This window comes from Manis javanica, chromosome 4, assembly GCF_040802235.1.
Source record: "Manis javanica isolate MJ-LG chromosome 4, MJ_LKY, whole genome shotgun sequence".
NCBI lineage: Eukaryota > Metazoa > Chordata > Mammalia > Pholidota > Manidae > Manis > Manis javanica.
Genome location: NC_133159.1, coordinates 58,084,566 through 58,105,128, shown reverse-complemented (window position 1 = coordinate 58,105,128; position 20,563 = coordinate 58,084,566).

Here is a 20,563-nt window from a genome sequence, read left to right as displayed (position 1 = left end):
AACAAGGCATTTTTTAAGGGATTTCATCCTATAGTATTCTGAAAGTTGGTGATGCTGCACGCTGTATTTGAAAGCAGAAAACGAAGATTTACTATTTTTAGAGTAAATTCAGTCATTGCAGATTAATCTCAGCAAAGTTAAAGTTTGTCATTTTCTGCTTTTCTCAGAAAAATGGCATATAAATTTCTGAAGAAGGGTCATCATAAGAAGCAGTGGGTGGAAAGTGGAAGGCTGTGGTAAAGGGAAGGTAGCTGAGTCACCCCTTTATATCCTGGGCCCTGTGCTCTGCTGCCATCTAGTGAGATTCCAACACCACTCAGAGCTCCGATGATGTCATTGGTCCACACTAGCATTCACCGAGGCCTGACCTCTGGTCTTAGGGCCTACACCTTTTTCCTCTATGATGTCCCTCATCAAGACTGCGTGACTTTCTCAGGTTTACCAAGTCCCTCTCTCCCGGCTAACAGCTTCATCCACCCCAAGAACACTGGAAAAATTAGCTGCTCTTCCATACCACTCTAGAGCCACCAGAGTTCCGTAAGACCCTCTTCCCTTGATACTCTATTTTCTGGCTCTCCTGACATAGCGGCATGGGCAGAGGTGGCCTCCTTGTGTGGTTCCAGACAGAAAGCAGGAGGGAGGACAAGCACCCATACTTCCTGGAGTTAGAGAGCTCTCCCTCCGTTAGAGAGCACATGGGGCTCCTTCTCAGAGGCCCTTACACATGTCTGACTCTATCATTACCTCCCCAACTCTTCTCTCCTTTCTAGCCCACAGAGGTTCATCATTTGTGTTTTGTCTGTTTTATTTTTGTTTGTTGTGCTGGATTCATGTTTCACAGCTTTCATTAAATATTCTAAATATTCTATACACATGCATTGAAAATTGTGTATTATGTTATAAATGTGTATTATAAGGCAAGGCCAGAGCATTCCTTTCCTGCTTGGTCGTGATGCTGATTCACTGCAAATGCCCTGCTGAGAGAGACCATTTTCATACACTTTGACATCCTATATGTAAATGGAGAAACAGGCTGCAGGGAACTGAGGACATTAAAAACAAAGTGAAATACTGGGGTCAGGAAAGAAGAGTGTTACTGATAAAAACAAGACTTTAAATTTATGGTACAAAATTAGAAATGTATGCTTTCAACTTTAAGCTTCTCAACACTAGTTAGAAATCAAAACACTCACAAATACTGTCTCTTCTGGTTACAGTCCAGTTAATTTTCAAATTAAGATTTGGCCTGTTTATTATAAAAACATTTCTTTTCCTTCAATAGCTATAGGCAAGAAAGTGTATTTTCTGCCCACACCACTAGCAATAATTAGCACATCTCACTCCTTTTTGGACTAAGTTATCAGAATTTTAATCACTGAGAAAACTTCAGAAACCTTGAAAGTGAGCAATAACATAAGTCAAAGCACCTACAAACAAGTTTTAAATTTTTCCTTTTATCCTTTGTCATTTTAACTAGAATGCTTTCTTGTGCTGGAATTTTTTTCTTTTTCCCAGTCATTACTGTACCCATCACAGTCAACTGTTTTGGAGACTTCAGAGCAAAAATAATCTGCCTTACCTGGGTCTAATTTCAGCTTGCAAGTTTTTGTCAGAACTTTATTGGTAAAGTAGTAATTGGGTTCGACATGGTAATCCAAAATAAAAGACAGACTGCCAGGATCTGAAATCTGTACTTTAATATCATGCAGGTTTTTCAAAATCGGGTCATCATATTTCTGTACTTATTCACTTACCTATCCAGAGATTGGTTTCTCTGCTTCTGATAAGGAAAATATTCAACACAGCCGTCAAGGTCAGCAAACTAGCTTTTTCCTCCAGTTGGCAAAGCACCCCAGCTCCCTCCTCCTCTCTTCCCCTCCTCCAGGCTCCTCTTTGCCCTACGCTTGCGGAAATTCCACATATCAAAATAATATAAATTGCTCCCCCTCGCTTGTGCTAGGGGCTCAGACCTTGGGAGATTACTCCTCTCTGAGCCCACTGGAGTGAAATAAACCTCAGCACTCCAAGACCTCCGAGGGCTGCCTGGTTCTTCTGTCAACGATCCAGTCCAGGTTTTCCAGTTTTTTCCATAACACTTCTAGAGCAGAGAAACCAGAATTCTGGAATTTGATGGGAATCTGGCTTTCCTAGATCTCCTCTGACTTCTTGATTTTTTAGGACTGTTTTAGTTTGTTTGGGCTGCTTCAAAAAATACCATAGACTGGGTGGCTTATAAGCAACAAAGATTTATTTCTTACAGTTTTGGAGGCTTGGAAGCCTAAGATCAGGGCACCAGCACAGGGTTGGATTCTGGTGAAAGCCCTGCTCTGGGTTGCAAATAGCTGACTCCTTGCTGTGTCCTCACATGGTGGGTGAGTGAGCTAGCCCTCTGAGGTCTCTTTTTCATTCATTAATCCCATTCATGAGGGCTGCGGGTCACAATCGAATCACCTCCCAAACGCCCCACATTCTAACAGCATCAATTTGGGATTAGGATATCAACATATAAATTTTGGGAGGAACAAACATTCAGATCATAGCAAGGACTCCAGCCGATTTATGCTTTGTTTCATTTTCTCCGTGCCTTTCTACATCTGCTTATGGAAGTTCAACATTACCACAGAGAAGTCCTGCCCTCGCTGAAGGATGTGATGCTGCATACTTTATTTGCAAGCACTACCTCTTTATAGATCTTGGCTTCCAAATAAGCATGTTTTACCTGAAGTGATTTCAGTGCATCAAGTCTTTTTACAGCTGCAAATTTTGATGTAACTTGAAGGGATGAAAAAGATGGTTTCAAGTAATTCCTGGAGAGATACCAAAACTCAAAGGTTCTTCAACACCAAGTACATGTGAATTTCTTTATTAAATTGCACATTTATCAGCCCCTAAGAAATCTGAAGAAACATCACTGAGCATTGAATGTCATCAGCATGCTTTTAGCTCCCAAGACTCCTGACAGGGAAGCGTGGTGGCATCACTCTCTCTGGGCATGGCCCTAGTAACACTGCCTCTTATGCTAGGGAGAGTTTAAACACCTCCCTGCCACATTAACCTAGCTTAGTAGTTGTGGATAAAATTGCAGTATTTCCAGAATCTCTCTCCTGGCCTTGGTTCATCTCCATTATCAACAGGTGTTTCCAAGGGGTGGAGGAAAGGAGTCTATCTCCACATCAATAGGTGCTTAGAAGGTGGGTGGGGAGCAAGCATGCACCTGGAGAGGAGAGGTTTGGTGGGGTCCTTTTTGCAGCCAGGTCACAAGAGACAGGTGAGCATAAGTAGACGACTATTTGTAAGCAATAAATGTGTTTCTCCCACTTTATTTCTCCTTCTGATTGATTTCAGTTTCCAAGGTTTATTTACCCCAGGCTGGGAACTTATCTTCTTCCCAGTTACAGTAGTCTCCCAAATTCTCTTTTATACCCATGATAGGTGTTTTCTCTCATTTGAAACACAATAATAATCATATACAGTGTTCATGTGTGCCTGAGTTCTCTGTTTTCAGAGGACAATGGTGTTCTCAAATGCCACAAGTCTAATAGAACACAGAGAAGAATCATGGCACACAATGGCGACGTTTAGTGGAGAGGGGGACATCTGTGGTAATGTTTCACAGTATCTTCCCACCACAGGACCTACAGTCTTTGCACCCTTCTGTTCTCCAAAAGGCTGTCCTAGTTTTGACCCTGACAGTGATTCCAGCCTCACTTCCTGTATCTCCTAATTCTTCCCTTCACACATGTTCAAATCTCTGCCCCTATATTATGTCATTTGTACATCACACTCTAAGGTCAGCATGCATTCTTGCCTCTTCACTAGAACATTTGAAGAGAAACTTGATAAAGTAATATCCCCCTATCTAATGGAGCATGTAATAAGTACTCAGCTAAAAAAAATGAGTGTATAAAACATTGATGGACATTGCTTATCACATACTGGATTTATTTTAATTATTGAATATCTACCTTACCTTGTCTTCTGACAAATAGATGTCCACTCACCTTTACCACAACCACCATCCAGCCCCCACTTCATTCATCAGCACTGAACTATGAGGTCTCTGAGGGCAAGAAAAACATGCCATTAGCTTGCGTCCCTGAAGTACATACTGTTGAGAGGAGAGGTTGATTCAGAGATGTAGGGATGTCAGAGTACCAGGTGAGGAAGGAATTTATTAAAGTGAGAGTGTCAGGGAATGACAGATTAGAATAGTAAAGGAAGTTCATTGAACAGCTACTCAGCATGGGGCACAACCTCTCCTTAAGCCAGTGTCACCTGGGGTCCAGTATCCACTTGGATCTGCATGGTATGGGAACTGAGTCCCTACCACCCCAGGATTTGGGGGAGCTGCAGAGCACTAGATGGAGTGAGATTATGTTCTGTGAACTTCCTAGAGACAAATAAAGAAGACTTTCAGGCAGGCTACTAAAGAGCATGACCGTAAACTGCAATTCTGTCTGGGGTACCCAGGCGATGGTAATTTGCAAGCCCAGATCTGAGCTCTAAGCAGCCCCTCCTTACTTACCTGAAATAGGACAGAGGGAGTGAAGGTTTGAGCTTAAATTGGAGAAATGTAACAAGACACTTACCTCTGGAAAAGCGCAGAGAGAAAATGTTTTAAGTTGAGCAGTGAGAAGTTTATTTAAAGCAAAAAAACATGCACACTTGGAGAAAGGGGAGTGTGGGCTACCCTAAAGAAGAGGCACCCTTAAGGGTTTAGGATCTAGGGTTTTACAGGCAGTTGAGGATTTTCAGGAATGCAACAAAGGGCCAGGTGCAGACCAGCCAAATTGTCCCAGAATGTTCATCTTTGTTAAGACATTAAGTTTCTTTTTTTTTTTTAACTTAACACAAGAAATATACTGCTTTGATTCCTTTCCAGGATATCAGCTTCTGTCTGGAAGCCTATCAATCAAGACTGTCTGTCTTCCCTCCAATGTGGGCTGAACCACCATCCATTTGATTAAAATGCAATCTTAGCTTTAAGATAGTATTCTTCCTGAATAAATTGGTCCTTTTAGCAGGTGCTAAAGTACATCTTACAATGGTATGTTTTAATTGACACAGTGAAAACAAGGCTATGCTGAGATACTTTTCTTTGTCTGGGGAGTACTCAAATTTCTAGGCCAAGTTGCTCCTGGCCTTCTGAGCTTTCTATTTTTAACTGGTTAACTCTTTGAGTCCCTTCTAGTGGGCTTTACTGGCCTTATTCTCTTTCCACCCCGCTCATATCTGTTTTCTTGCTTAACAATACCACACTGCCTGGAACAAATTTAATATTTTAGTTGAATTCACAATATTTTCTCAAGTTGGCTTTCATACTTTGTACATCACAAAATAAATATTATTTCTAACCTCCATAAACAGGCTTTAAAATGCATTTTACACTTTTCTCACTCGAACTCAGAAGATTTACTGCAAATGGAAATCACTGTGAGGGACTCAATACTTACCTCCAAGATATTCTGAAGATTTTTTAATGCTTAAAAATTGATTTCCACTTAATTATTTCTCCATTGCTCCTTGGAGAGACTTTAGAAATCATTTTTATTTCTCCCTATGACTTATTTTACTTTAGTTTCTAAACATTTTTGCAAGTCATTAAAATAAACCACTGAGACAATTCTGTGAGGCTGTTTAGATGAATTGAAATTTGTAAGAATTTTCCTTTTTAATCTGGGACCTCCAGAGAATAGCATTTTGCTCTTGGAATTAGATTCATTCTATCTTTTTCTTTAGAAGCAATATGGATTCTAGTATCAGGGCTCATATTTCAGCTTCTGAGACGTTAAACACAACTAAAAAGATGACTAGCACTGTGAGTAATGAGGTATGAGGAGCCAGCAAATCCATGACATAAAGTTGGCGTTGATGATACAAATCGGGCGGTCAGATAACACCCTTTACGGAAAACTACTGAAATTTTGTCTGTGATGGGATCCAGTGTTATACTGAAAACATAATTCTTGTACCAAGGCCAAAACTTCCATACTTTGCTTTTTGTCTTCTCCTCCAATCTGGTTAACTTCCTCACAGGGTATTTGGATTCATTGTCAAAGTGCACCAGCTTATGGGTGGGCTTCCAAAACTCTCCCACTACCAACAGTGGCAATGAGATACCTGATTTGAAAGCTCCCCAAGAAATCAAATAACTTTAATCTTATATTTAAAAACTTCATATTCTTAATATACAACAGCATTTCAATACTCTATGCAGAGAGCTATATCATAAATTTAATGTCGATGCTTTATTTTTTCTGAAGTAAAAACTAAAAATGTGAATATAGAACTTGTGAGGGAGAAAAAACTCAACTTTAACTTGCAAACCCTAAAGAAAAGAAAAACCTCACTGAATCATAAAAACCAAAACTCCCTCTTCTTATACAACTAAGTCACATCACATAATGGGAATTTGATATTCAGACAATGTGAAAAATAAGACTGTCAAATTTTGTTAAGAAATTAGCATTAAAAACATATCTGAACCATTTTAATTTAATTATGGTAAAAAGTTCTACTGTTTTGATGGTGCTACATGTAGGAGAATGAAACTGGACCATTGTCTAACCCCATATACAAAGGTAAACTCAAAATGGATCAAAGACCTGAATGTAAGTCATGAAACCATTAAACTCTTGGAAAAAAACATAGGCAAAAACCTCTTAGACATAAACATGAGTGACCTCTTCTTGAACATATCTCCCCGGGCAAGGAAAACAACAGCAAAAATGAGCAAGTGGGACTACATTAAGCTGAAAAGCTTCTGTACAGCGAAAGACACCATCAATAGAACAAAAAGGAACCCTACAGTATGGGAGAATATATTTGAAAATGACAGATCCAATAAAGGCTTGACGTCCAGAATATATGAAGAGCTCACACGCCTCAACAAACATAAAAAAAATAACCCAATTAAAAAATGGGCCGAGGAACTGAACAGACAGTTCTCTAAAAAAGAAATACAGATGGCCAACAGACACATGAAAACATGCTCCACATCGCTAATTATCAGAGAAATGCAAATTAAAACTACAATGAGGTATCACCTCACACCAGTAAGGACGGCTGCCATCCAAAAGACAAATAACAACAAATGTTGGCGAGGCTGTGGAGAAAGGGGAACCCTCCTACACTGCTGGTGGGAATGTAAATTAGTTCAACCATTGTGGAAAGCAGTATGGAGGTTCATCAAAATGCTCAAAACAGACCTACCATTTGACCCAGGAATTCCACTCCTAGGAATTTACCCTAAGAATGCAGCAATCAAGTTTGAGAAAGACACATGCACTCCTATGTTTATCGCAGCACTATTTACAATAGCCAAGAATTGGAAGCAACCTAAATGTCCATCGGTAGATGAACGGATAAAGAAGATGTGGTACATATACACAATGGAATACTACTCAGCTATAAGAATAGGGAAAATCCAACCATTTGCAGCAACATGGATGGAGCTGGAGAGTATTATGCTCAGTGAAATAAGCCAAGCGGAGAAAGAGAAATATCAAATGATTTCACTCATCTGAGGAGTATAAGAACAAAGGAAAAACTGAAGGAACAAAACAGCAGCAGAATTACAGAACCCAAAAATGGACTAACAGGTACCAAAGGGAAAGGAACTGGGGAGGATGGGTGGGCAGGGAGGGATAAGGGGGGGGAAGAAGAAAGGGGGTATTAAGATTAGCATGCATGGGGGGGAGAAGGGAGAGGGCTGTACAACACAGAGAAGACAAGTGGTGACTCTACAACATTTTGCTATGCTGATGGACAGTGACTGTAATGTGGTTTTTAGGGGGGACCTGGTATGGGGGAGAGCATAGTGAACATGGTATTCTTCATGTAAGTGTAGATTAAAGATTAAAAAAAAAAGAAAGAAAGAAAGAAGGAAAACGGGGATTACTCCTTGATAGGATAAAACTATTGGTAAATCAAAGATTAACGCATGCTTTAAATTTCCTTAATTTTGATCACTTAAAGAGTGTCAGATGATCGGCTATGGAGGTACTCTTTTCTGATAATATTCTTTTCTCTTAATAAAAAAAAAAAAAAAAAAGCAGTTCCTGGGTGGTGACCTCCAATGAGTTCTACATAGAGGTATAGAGGGCATGTCAAAGTGTGGGCAAAGGGTCTGTTTGTTTTTATGCAGAAGATCAAGGCCTAGCTTGAATACCCAGAAAATGAACTAAGATACGATATGAGGAGGAGCTTCCAGCATCAGCACTCTCTGGAGGACTCGTGCCGGGGGATGATCATCAAAAAGCCTCCACAGGGATCTGGGCGATGCTGCGGTTGTGGCTGCATCCACCCCACCGTTTCCTGGACTTGCCATTGGAATGAGGAGGGAGATGTCTAGGCTGGCATGTGCATACAGTGAGACAACGAATTTGACCAGATCTGTACTGTTGGAACTCAACCGGGAGTTGGGAAGGGTGCAAGTTGTAGCACTCCAAAATCTTACGACTATAGACTATCTACGGTTAAAAGAACATATGGGATGTGAACAGATCCCAGAAATGGGCTGCTTTAATTTGTCTGATTTTTCTCAGACTGTTCAAGTACAGTTGGACAATATCCATCATATCATAGACAAATTTTCACAAATGCCTAGGGTGCCTAACTGGTTTTCTTGGCTTCACTGGAGATGGCGGGTAATTATAGATTTGCTTTGTTTATGTCACCATATTCCTATTATGTTAATATGGGTGTGCAATTTAGTTAGTAGTTTAAAACCTATACATGCTTAAGTTACTCTACAAGAAGATATGTCAAAGAAATAATCAATCCTCCCATGTTTCCTTCCATTTGCTACCTCTATAGCTTTTCTTCTTCCTTCCTAATTACAACCCTTAAATAGAATTCGTACCTCATATCGAATTTACCGAGTATCATAATTCCTCCAGGTGGTAAAGATACCTTGAGACAAGTGCTGGCCATAGAAACCACAGGGCATAAATCTGCAAAGAAGTAAAAGGCTAACCTTTTCAAACCATATGGCTTCTCTCTCACTTACCAACTTTACATCTCCCTGTATGACCCCGGAAGATGACTGGTTAGCCAGAGACGGGTAAGATTCCTCAAGGGAGGAACAACCTAAGACAGGCACAGTCGCAGGGGGGCCATCAGGTGAGAAATTGGGGAACAACAGTGGTGAAGCTTAGAACCTCACACACCCCTGTTTTGAGAGAAAGCTTCTGCATCCATGGATGTTTTATTGCCCTTGTCTAGCTCGGATTAGCACATAGGCTACAGGCACACACATGATCATCTACAATTGCTCTCTTACAACACTAAACTATCTTTTCTACCTTTATCTTGCATCTACCTACCACTTCAGCATTTTATTAAAAATAAAAATAATAATAATAATAAAGGGAGAAATGTGGGATCCACATGTAAATCAAGTATAAAAATCAAACGAATATTCATATTTGACCTGATTGTTTATAGTTCATAATGCATGATCAAAACCGAAAGTTTCTGTGATGAATGCCCTTGTACTGTTCACCATGTAAGAACTTATTCACTATGTAAGAATTCGTTCACCATGTAAGAACTTGTTCATTATGCTTCAGAAGATTGGAGACTGATGAGAAATAGGCTTGAGATGGATTAATGATTGTGCATTGAGCATTGACTCCCCTATACAGAATTTTATTGTTGTTAACAACCATTTGATCAATAAATATGAGAGATGCCCTCTCAAAAAAAAAAAAAGTTCTACTGTTTTATTTTATTTATAAAATAATCACATATTAACCCTTATTTGGGAATTACTTCTCAAGTTAAGCAAATACAAAACTTCAAGCGCAAACGCAGAAGGGCTCTCATGAAGTGAGTCAGCAGAAGCAGGCAAGCATTAGCATGGCTTGGTTACTCAACCAAAAGGAAGAAGAAGTAGCAAGCTTTAGAGACACATAATGTTTGTGGTACTCAATGTTTGACGCTAAGGTAAACTATTTCTTCTTTGTCCACCAGAGTTAACCATTCACCTCATTCCCAAAGACTCAGGTGAATCAGAGTCAACACAGACCTCTCAGCAACATCCTTCAGGGAGAGAAAATCAATAAAAAAAATTACTGAATGTTTATCATTATTTTCAAAGGTAAAACATTTTAAAAACTTTCTCTAACTGGTTTTGTGTTTTGCTGCTCTTTGGTTTTGCTTTTAGGGAGTGGAAAATGCAACCTCACCTTCAGGATCTAGGTTTCTTTATGTGCAGGACAATGTAGTTTGTACTCTGGATTTTCAACGTCCTGGTGGAAACATTAAGGATCTTAGAGAGAAGTCCCCTGGACTATCCACTGCTTTGTATCACCTTAGATTTTTGTGATTTCCATTTTGTGTAATCAGAAAAAAATAATAAAGTTTACCATTCCATAAAACTAACTTGCTAAATTAAAGATAATCAGCCACAGAAGATCAGGGAAATTAACTTTCCCTGACTTGGATCATTAATTTTTACATCAATCAGTCAAAAGTGGTGCTGGGATATATATGACATTTGGGAGGATGCAGATCAAGCCTGAAGCAATTCAGGACCAAATCTCAGAAGGTGGCAAGTTCCACATGAGTGAGAGTGAGCAATAAACGTCACAGTTATGCTACTATTGAATCTGTTATTCTGCTCATCTGTATTCCCACACTTTAACTCATGATAGCTCCTGAGCATAAGGACCTGAAAAATATAGTTGTGCACTTTTATAAATATTTACTTAATAAGTATTTCATCATTTCAAGATTTTTTGTAACCAAATGAGGATCTTCATCTTGCTACAATTGTTTGGACCACCCTTTTCTTTCTTCAAGACACAATACCATCCTTAAAAATCTAAACATACAACCTGACAATTGCACTACTGGGCATTTATCTAGAGGAAAAAAAAAACTTATGTTCACAGAAGAACCTGTACAGGAAAAGCAACTTTATTCCTGATAGTTAAAAACTGGAACAATCAGATGTCCTCCAACAAGTGAATAGTTAAACTAGGGTACAAAAAGGAGGGGAAAGGAATAAGTTAATTGATATATTTTTTAAAAGACACAATAGCATAGTTTGCTTCAAAAAAAAAAAAGAGAAAAAAGGCAACATCACAGAGTGAAAACACCAAAAAGAAATACTTCAGGAGGATGGGATAACAGAGGAGAAATTCTCTGAACAGATGGCCTCCATTTGCCATTTTTCTCCCCTTATTCACTGGAAAAGATCTTCAATCTCCCAAGACTCAATTTTTATTTATTAAGCAGATAAACAAAAGAATCCACAATTTATAATATAAGAATGATAATAAATTAAAACACCATCATGTTCCCTGTGGCATTTTTTATCTAGCAGCTGGCTTCTCTGTCTCTGCTAATTCTCAGAAACAAAACTAAATCTAGATAGTCCTCTTATAAATTATGATATATTTCTGGGAACACTGGAAAATCTTGTTACACTGCAATTGGTGTCACACTGTATATAGTGAGAAAATGATTATATTTTAACTTTCGGGTAACTACTGGAATGAAGTCAGGCTTTTATGGAAATTGCCAAAAAAATCTAATTATAGACTGCACATTGAGTAACTGATCATAAATTCTAATTTTTTTCCCTGTAGTCTACTAATTTTTAAAAATTAGTCGTACCATGCTGCTGGGCATCAATAGAGGCATTTTGTAGTGCTCAGGAAAGTACTGGATACACAGTACACATTCAATAAACATTTTCTTTAAATAAATGATGAAAAATATACCCCTGAATCTTTTTTATTATCTATTTCTATGTCAACCAAAGTTGTGTTTTCCCATTACCATAATACCTGAGTTTGGGTTTTTTATTTTTTTATTTTGTTTTGCAAAAAAAAAGCACTTCCTCATACTTTCTTTATTCAAATGCAGATTGTCATGCAGATGAACCAAGATGTCAGCTGGCTTTCTCTGTCCCTCATTCTGCCAAATAATATCAGTTCAACATTCCCGTCCTGCAGCCCACCTGTCCTGGGCTGTAAGACTCCAGAGATGTCCTTAGAGGCTTGGAAGTTCCACAGAGCTTATGTCCTCTTGCCCTATTCTGTCTGAAGTCTATCTAAGTTAAACCTAGTCAACTACATTCAAACTCTTTCATGGGTTCCCATTTTGGAAACTTTGCAAAATTCCCACTGCCAACAAGTATTTCATGAGTACCAGAGGGTTTTGTTATGTATCATGTAATCACGCTGGCTTTGCCCTCAGGCTTTTGGTCATTCTCCTCTTTTAGGTCTCCCCTCCCCAACCTTTGTCCTTCAGAGTCATGGCTTCTACTTTATAAACAGGCACGTCAAAAAATCTTCTCGAAAAAATGAGCTTGCCGTGGTCCTGCCCTCAGACAGGCAGGAGAGGCCCTTGCCGTAGGCGTCGTACTTTAGGAGGTCCACACTGGCCCTTCTGCAGCTGCTCCACTCCCCCCACTCCTGACAGATACACATCGAAGGCAAGAAGTCACAGGGCCGGGGGATGTGCCCACTGGGAATCTGCATCTCCTTCTTTTGCACCAGCACCTGAGCTCTCAAAATTCCCCACAGAGCTCCCTGCAGCGGGCTCCCAGAGGCCTGCGCAGGCCTCCTCTGCTCACTCTGCCTCTCTTCTCAAGGGTTGACACGCTGCAGGAGCGGGCCCTCCCAGGCCTGATGGATGGCCAGGAGGCAGCTGCTGTCAGAATATCTGAGTTTTAAAATATTCTATCTGATTTGAACTGTTAGTCCTATGTTAAAATAATCTGAATCTTCAAATTTAGCCAATAAATTTACATTTTTATTGAACACTGACCATGCTGAAAAACTACAGTGACATAACAAACTATAGGGATGTAACAATCAGCTCCTGCCCCAAAGATCTTCCAAATTAGAAGAGACAAGAAGTACATCAATAATTATAAGACATGGGAAAACATAAGCATCAGAAGGCAAGGGAATAGACAAATGATAACCACGGAGCTCAGAGAAAGTGTCATGGAAGAGGTGACCTTTGAGATAAACTAAGACACTACTCTGAGGACACTGTAACTCTGGGGGGGAAATGCCAGGGCAAAATACCTTTGAAACCGAAATAAGTCAAAGGGAGAAATAAAGTTTAAGAAACCTGTTTATTTCTTACAAGCAGTCATCACATCTCTCTTGACCAGGTTTCAGCATAAGAGAGCTCCACCCAACCTCTCTGGTCCAGATAAGCCCTCGCCCTTGTAATTGCCTATTGATATGTAGATGAACCACTTCTCTCAACCCCTTGAAACACCTATCAATATACAGATGCACTAAAGCCAGGTGAGAGATTCTGGAAATACTGCAACTTTACCCACAGACACATTCCTCAGTTTACCCCTTTCTTGTTAGTAGGACTTAGGAACTCTATGTATTTTACTCCAAAATCCAGCAAAAAACCCACAATGTACTTTTTTTAGATCGATGCAGGGAACTTTGACTATTCCAGTTTTACTGGAGCAAAGGGTCAATGTAGGAATAAAGGACAACAGTTGCTTGAAAGGTTGATGTTCAACTTGGGGCTGAGGAGTCATACTTATTTTGGTAGATAATGAAAAGGCATTTAAGGTTTGTATCAGCCAGGATCTGAAGCAAACAGCACGTTCAAATCAATCAATGAGTGGAGTTTGATGAAAAGACTGTTTACAAAGGGTATGGGCTGAGTAAGGGACACCAGCAAAGGACAGTAACAAAATCCTGCCAGCAGCAGCAGGAAGGGCTACCACCACCAGCCCTGAAGGGGAAAGTGGAAGAAGACATTACTGAAACCTGCAGAGAGAAGTTCTAACTGTAAGAGCGTGCCCCCTGACATAGGCAAGACCTTCTGTGGAGGACAGGCAACCCATGGCCGAGCAAGGAGAGAGCCAGGGGAACACAAACTCAAGCAAACTCTCTGCTTACTCCCTTCAATCTCCTTAGTGCCCCCTGCTGGCTGAACCCAACCAGAAGCCAGAAGGCAAAGAGGCCCATTGGTATAGTCCATACAGGTCTGCCAGGGCACAGAGCAGGGCAGAGGAAAGACGGGAATGGATCTGGAGGGGAAAAAATGAAATATCCAGCATCAGGCTTCTAAGCATACCTTTTCTCAGGAAAATTGTCCATTCCAAGGGTATGGACAGAATCAAGAGATGTATAGATAGAGAAACTAAGATATAATGGTAAGACTAGTGAAGAAAGTCACAAATGGGTCAAGGTGGTGGAAAAAGAAGTTAATATTTGTCTGTGAGAAACATTACAGTAACAAACTGGGGGGCTTCTAAAGGATTAGATATGGGGGAAACAAAATTAGAAGTCCAAAATTTTGAATCTTGGTTCCTGGGAGAACAAGGTCAGTATGAGAAACATAAAATAAAGTGCTGGATTTTAGAGTAAACTATGTAGAGTTCCTTAATCCTACTCACAAGAAAGGGGTAAACTGAGGAATGTGTGCTAAGAGTATGTCTTAGACATCAGGCACAATCAGGACAGGTTCCTGCCCAAGGTCACAGCAAAAAGCATAGCAAGAGAAAGAGTCCAATGTCCACTGAGCCCAATCAAAAGGTCAATTTCAGTCCCAATATCACCCCTGTACCATTCCTGAAAATCTACTTTGAAAAATAATACTGCTGAAGTCTCTCCCAGAAAATATCATCCAAAATTATACATAAACTGGGAAGTCATCAGGGAAGACAAGCGGGAAGTATCTGACACAGAATGGAAACCAAACAGCTGTAATAGTTGTGGTTACAAAACAGACGACACAGTCTAAACTCTTGAAAGAAAGGCTGCATCAAGTAGAAACTGGAATTTGGCAATAAAACGAATACAAATCCAAGCACATAGCAACCAGAGCAAGAGGCAGCAGGAGGAAGAGGGAAAATGTGTCCGTGTCAACGTTGTGGAGGCGTCTGAGGATGAAGCAGATGAAGAGAAAACAATGGTGCCTCTGGAAGAGGGAGGGGGGAGCATGCAAGAATTAGTTCATGTAAAAACATATTTACAATTAAGGAGAGTGCAGATTACTCAGTAAATTGTTTGGGGACAATTACCTAACCTTTTGGAAAATATTATTACGAGATGTGTTACCATTTAGGAATGACATCATCTTCAAGTAGCAAAAATCCCTAAAGTTGCTTAATTCAATCAGGTGTTTATATGGCTGGATGACAAGAACTCTAGGGATGGGAACAGACTGACAATGCCTCACCAGTGTCATGCAAGACCCAGGTTGTTTCTCTTTCCACTCCAGCCTCATGATTCATAGTTATCACTCAGGATATAGATGTCTGCTGCCCCACATGACCCCAGGCCTGTGTTCCAGGCAGGAAAAAGCAGTAAGGGGTGAAATGGCATACAAGTCACACAGTCACCCGAATCTTAACAGTGGTGGCATGTGTAACTGGATTATTTTTACCTTTAGTTTCTTGTGTGATCTGAATTTTTCTTATGATTGTGCATTGAATTTTATCAGAAATAAATTATGAACCTATTTACATTTTGCAGAAAGAATAATCAAGGAAATCATAGATCTCTTCTTAAGTCAGTAAGCCTCCACTGCTTTGTGATCCTCACTATTTTGAATCATCTTAAATTTTATTTTTAGCACAGACCACTTACTAGATTTCTTCTTGTGGAAAATGACCTGCACAGAAAACTTATTTTTATGTTCCAGAAGCCTGGGAGCACAAAAAATGTGTCTTAGCAATATTGCTGTGTGTCCAAGAACTTCATTTAACACATTTAGGTAAATTGTGTATCTCCAAGCATCCAATTACAACTGTTAAAAACTATTCCTTGCATGATCTTCCAGGAAGGAGAAATGGGGATGGGAAGAGAAAAATTAATCTGCAATGAACTTTTCAACACTTACCTCTGTTATCAAATTTTGCTTAAATATTCTGTTCTACCCTAGAATGTTTCCATTTTTACCAAACAAATGAAAATAACATTTAAGAATCCAGAGTATGATAGAGTACTGAAAAGGTTGTTGGATTTCAGAAAGAACAGAAATGTCTGTGCTTGAGTTAGAAATAAATTCTTGCTGTTTCTTAAACTAAAGTGGTTCCTATGATTAACTTATATGACATATTGAGGATTTTAATCAGGTTGATTATCTCATAATGTGTAGGCTAATCATACTAACACTGGTGGCAGAAAAGCATTCAATTAAAGTGCAAAAGAGGAAAATGGTCTTTAATTGTCGGTGACAGATTTTTCTTCATTCCTAGTTTTCAAAGAACCCAGGAAAGTCATTTTCCACACGTTATTTCCTAATGAGTTAATACGCAGACTTTTAATAACCACTCCTCTCAATTCTTAGGAATGATGAAGGGAACAGAAATCTAACCAGGCTCCTCTCTGGCACCTAGCATGTGACTCAAAGTCATTTCTTATAAATAGAAACAAGTTGAAAACTGGTGTGTCATTTTCCCTTCATTCTCCTCTCTACCTGTGGGATTGTATCCAGTTCATAAGCTCTCTACTCTGGAGGTTTGCACCCTTTAACAAGTCACTTAACATCTTCGGCTCTCAGTTTCCACACCAGTAAAATAGGTGCCATTGTGAAGATTAAGAAAGATCATGTTTCTTTAGTGCCTTACATATAAGCATTTAGCACATTTTAACTGTAATTTATGTTATATATTATATTACTATTCTATTACTAAAATCCTACCCATTTGTCAAGCCTCCTACATTCTTGGCCAGCTTTCTCCATGAAACCATCACCCATATAAGGTGGCCTCAGCAATCTACCTTTGCTGATTCCTATCAGATATATTATTTGTAATGTTTACTTGAGAATTTAATTATATCTTGTCCTGTTCTAAGTCAATCCCTAGCTTTCCTCTGCTGTCCCAGGAGGAGATCTTGCTTATATGGGGTCTGATGTCTTGCCCTAATTCTGACCAAAGTAGCATAGCCCCTGAGGTCTGGGGAAGTCCTACACTCTGTACTTTATGTAAGTGGAAGCTCCTTCCACCTTGCTTATCCACTGAGCAGATTTTCACACTGGTTCAGGCTTCAGATTTCTTGCACAGAAATCCAGGTGTCCAGAGCCTAGCATCTCTGCCTGAACCCAGCCTCCTTGATTCGCAATCCGTCACCATCTCCTGCCAGTCTTCTTCACAGAAATGAACGAGGTTATTCCTGCTTCCTGCCCCCACCCCCCAGTCACAGGTAAAGATTATGTTAAAAAGACACTGCTCATGTAAAATCACGTTATATACCCATTCATGCCTATTCAAACTTTCCGTGGTTTCTACATTCTCTTTGTCAAATTTCATCCTCCAGATTGGATCTCCCTTCACACAGCTGCTCTGAAATCTCATTATTACGACCGTTGGGCACCATCTATGTTACTTGCCCACAAGCCCACGTGAGGCCAGGCCTTCAGTCTGATAAGAGACCGTGACAAGAGGATTGGGATTATACAGACCCTTAAGGCGAAGTGGAGCTTATACTTTATCTAAATGAGAAGCTCTTGAGGGTTTTAAAAAAGGAAGTGACATAGAAAAATTTGCTTTTTAAGAAGATCACTCTGAGGGCTGCATGAAGACATCTGGATACTATCTTTTTACTATAAATGTCAAACCGATTATGAAATGAAGGAAAAGCGTTCAGGGCAGGAGGGCCCCTAGGGTCTGAGAGAAACGGGTCTGAGGTTGGAAAGTGAGGGCCAGGGGAGAGAAACGGGAGGAAATATTACAGAAGTAGGATCAGACTTTGATGATTATTTGAGTTATGGGGTAAGAGAGATAAGGAAAGTTAAAATAAATTGTTTAAGGACAAACATCACATGCATGTTTCTTGTCTCATCAACTTGATGGTATACTTTCTGATGGAAGACACTATCTCAGATGTTGTCATGCACACTTTGGTGCCCAGTAAATACATGTTCAATTAACCAAAAATAATCAATAAATCTGCCATGTTATCTTCTATAGGCCTTGTCTACAGGGAACTCTGTTATCAAACTCTAGAACCTAACCTGTCAGGCAGTTTTAGCTAGTTTTTCCAGTTTTGCATCAAAAGCAATATTGATGAAAAAAGAAAAATTATACAGATGCCTGGGAACTAGAACACCAATGCACTTACAGTTTTAGAAGGTAATATGCTGACATTATCCTTCTCTCTGTTATAAATAATTGTTAGAATTCATTTACATAGGCACTAACTAAATTTGTCTTATTACAATCAGACTTAGATTAAGACATAGCAGTGGTTCTCAAACTTCAGTGGCTGTCAAAGCCACCTGGAAGGGGCTGCTGCCTTTTTTTTTTTTTTTAATGAGATTTCTAGGCCCAAAGTTTCTGATTCTATTAGTTGGAATAGAGGCCAAGAAATCACTTTGAGAACCACTGCCTTAGAAAAATGTTTCCAAAACTTTGACTATAAAAATCACCTGTAGTACTTATTAAACACAGAGTCAAGTTCCAGGCCCTACTTCTGATCCTCTGAATCAGGGTTCAGGGTAAGTGTGCAGTTTTCTGAATATTTTGTACATGCTTTATGTGATTCATTTATCAGCCAAGTTTAGGAAACACTGTCTTACAGCTTTCTCTGAGGTAGGTCCTATTATTCTTAATCTACAAAGGGAAAAACAGGCTTGGTAAGCTTTAGTACCAATAAACAGCAAAGCTTTTAATGCTACCACTAGAGAACTTAAGCCATTGTTCATGCTCAATTATAATTGTTTCTTATATGCAAGTACTCTGAGACTCTTGGCTACAGGAACTCGATCTTATTTATCTCAGTCTGTGTGAAACCCAGTGAGATGCACACTGAATGGATGGGTACAACCAAGTCCTGTAAAGTAGCCCTGCCTATATAAAATTTAAAAAGCAAAGCAGTTAACACCAGACAAAAACCTAGTCCATTCAAACCACCAGCGAAAGAAAGGCAGAGTCAGATCATCATTTAGATGAATTGACCAGAAAATTAAATCAAAATTTTCTCAACTCAGTAACTCTTGGTAAGAAGTAAAAAAATAGATGCTGACTTTGCTGCCAGAAAAGATAGTATACTATGTACTTTATACCTGGTTTGATACTTATAATGAAAGGATATTATCTAGGTGTTAAAAGCCTAAATTGCTTCTCTAAATTTTCCAGGACATTTGGAAGATGAAATATCACTGTCAGCAGCAGAGGTGTTACATACACAAACCATCCTTAAAATATTTTCCTCTGAAATGTTCCAAAATTAGATTGAATGACTTTTTAAGTATACAATATTTTAAAATATTTAATTATAAACTTATGTACGTAATAATGGCTAACATTTATGAAGTGCTCTTTTAAAAAATTTAATTCTCACAGCAAACATATGAGGTAGGTATTATTATTTTTATCATTTACAGATGAGGAAACATAGGTCCAAAGAAATACTGACCTGCCCACGGTTTGCTTAGCCAGCCAGAGATAGAGCCAGGTAGTAAACCTAGGTGGTCTGAGTCTGGAATTCACAAGCTTCACCACACTGTTATGCCATCTCCTAAATTTTGAATAAAAAACAGACACCCTCATTTCACTTAGGTGTTTGAATTTGCATCTCCAGTTGTTATTATTTGTAATAATAGAAGCAAATGCTCAATAGAATGGGGACAATAAGAAGAAAAAATAAAGAACAGTTTCTCCAAGGACAAGGTGCTTAATTTGGGCCAGCCGAAGCAGACAAAAGGGAACAGAAGATGGCTACAGTTACAGGGCATAGAAAGCTGGCTGCCAATTGTTTTTCAAAGAGCAGTTCTACAGGGGCGAGCAAATTCTGCCAAGACATTTTGAAAATTTTCTTAATACAAGACCTGATACAATGCTTCCCTTGAGGATCTGGTAACAGATCACGTTCCAGGTAGTTTGATGCTTGCTGATTTTTAGCGTTCAATCCCACATTCACCGTTTCTGTTACACAGCTGCAAAGTAAATCAATTCCAATTTCTCTCAGAATTGGAGCAGAAAATTTAAATGGCTTCGGGAGAATCTGAGAAACTGAAATCCTCAAAGCCACTATGCCTCTTTTGCCAGTGTTCTTGACTGAAAACCACTGGGATAGATAGAACAACATTTTAATAATAATAAAACAAAAAAAATTCATTAATTGATTTTACAATGCAAAGTATACAACACATTCATAATAAATATATGTTGAATGAAGAGTTGGACAAAGCCTTAGATGATCCCAGATAGTATCAAATTCCAGACTCCGGTGAGTCTCATTTATAGTAACTCTCTGTCCTCCTAAGCTTACTTTTCTAAGTCCAATCTGATCAAAGAGAAGAAAATATAAAATTGTAAATGTTGAATCTTTTCCTTTCTGAACAGAACTCTCCACTTTCAATTAATAAAAATAAGAATGAAGACAGATTTTCCTAACACAAGAAAAACCCTAAAGTAAAATTTATTAATTCTACCTACAGCTGCTTTTTATCTTAAGTAATTTTTTAAAATTTCTATCAAAGTAATATATGACTATAGTCAAAAAATAAAATGGGATTAAAAGGATCATAAAGAAAAGAAATTATCTTCTCTCTTACCTCTCCCTCCCTTCTGTCTTACCTCTCCTTCTGTCTTACCCTCTAGGGAGAGACACTT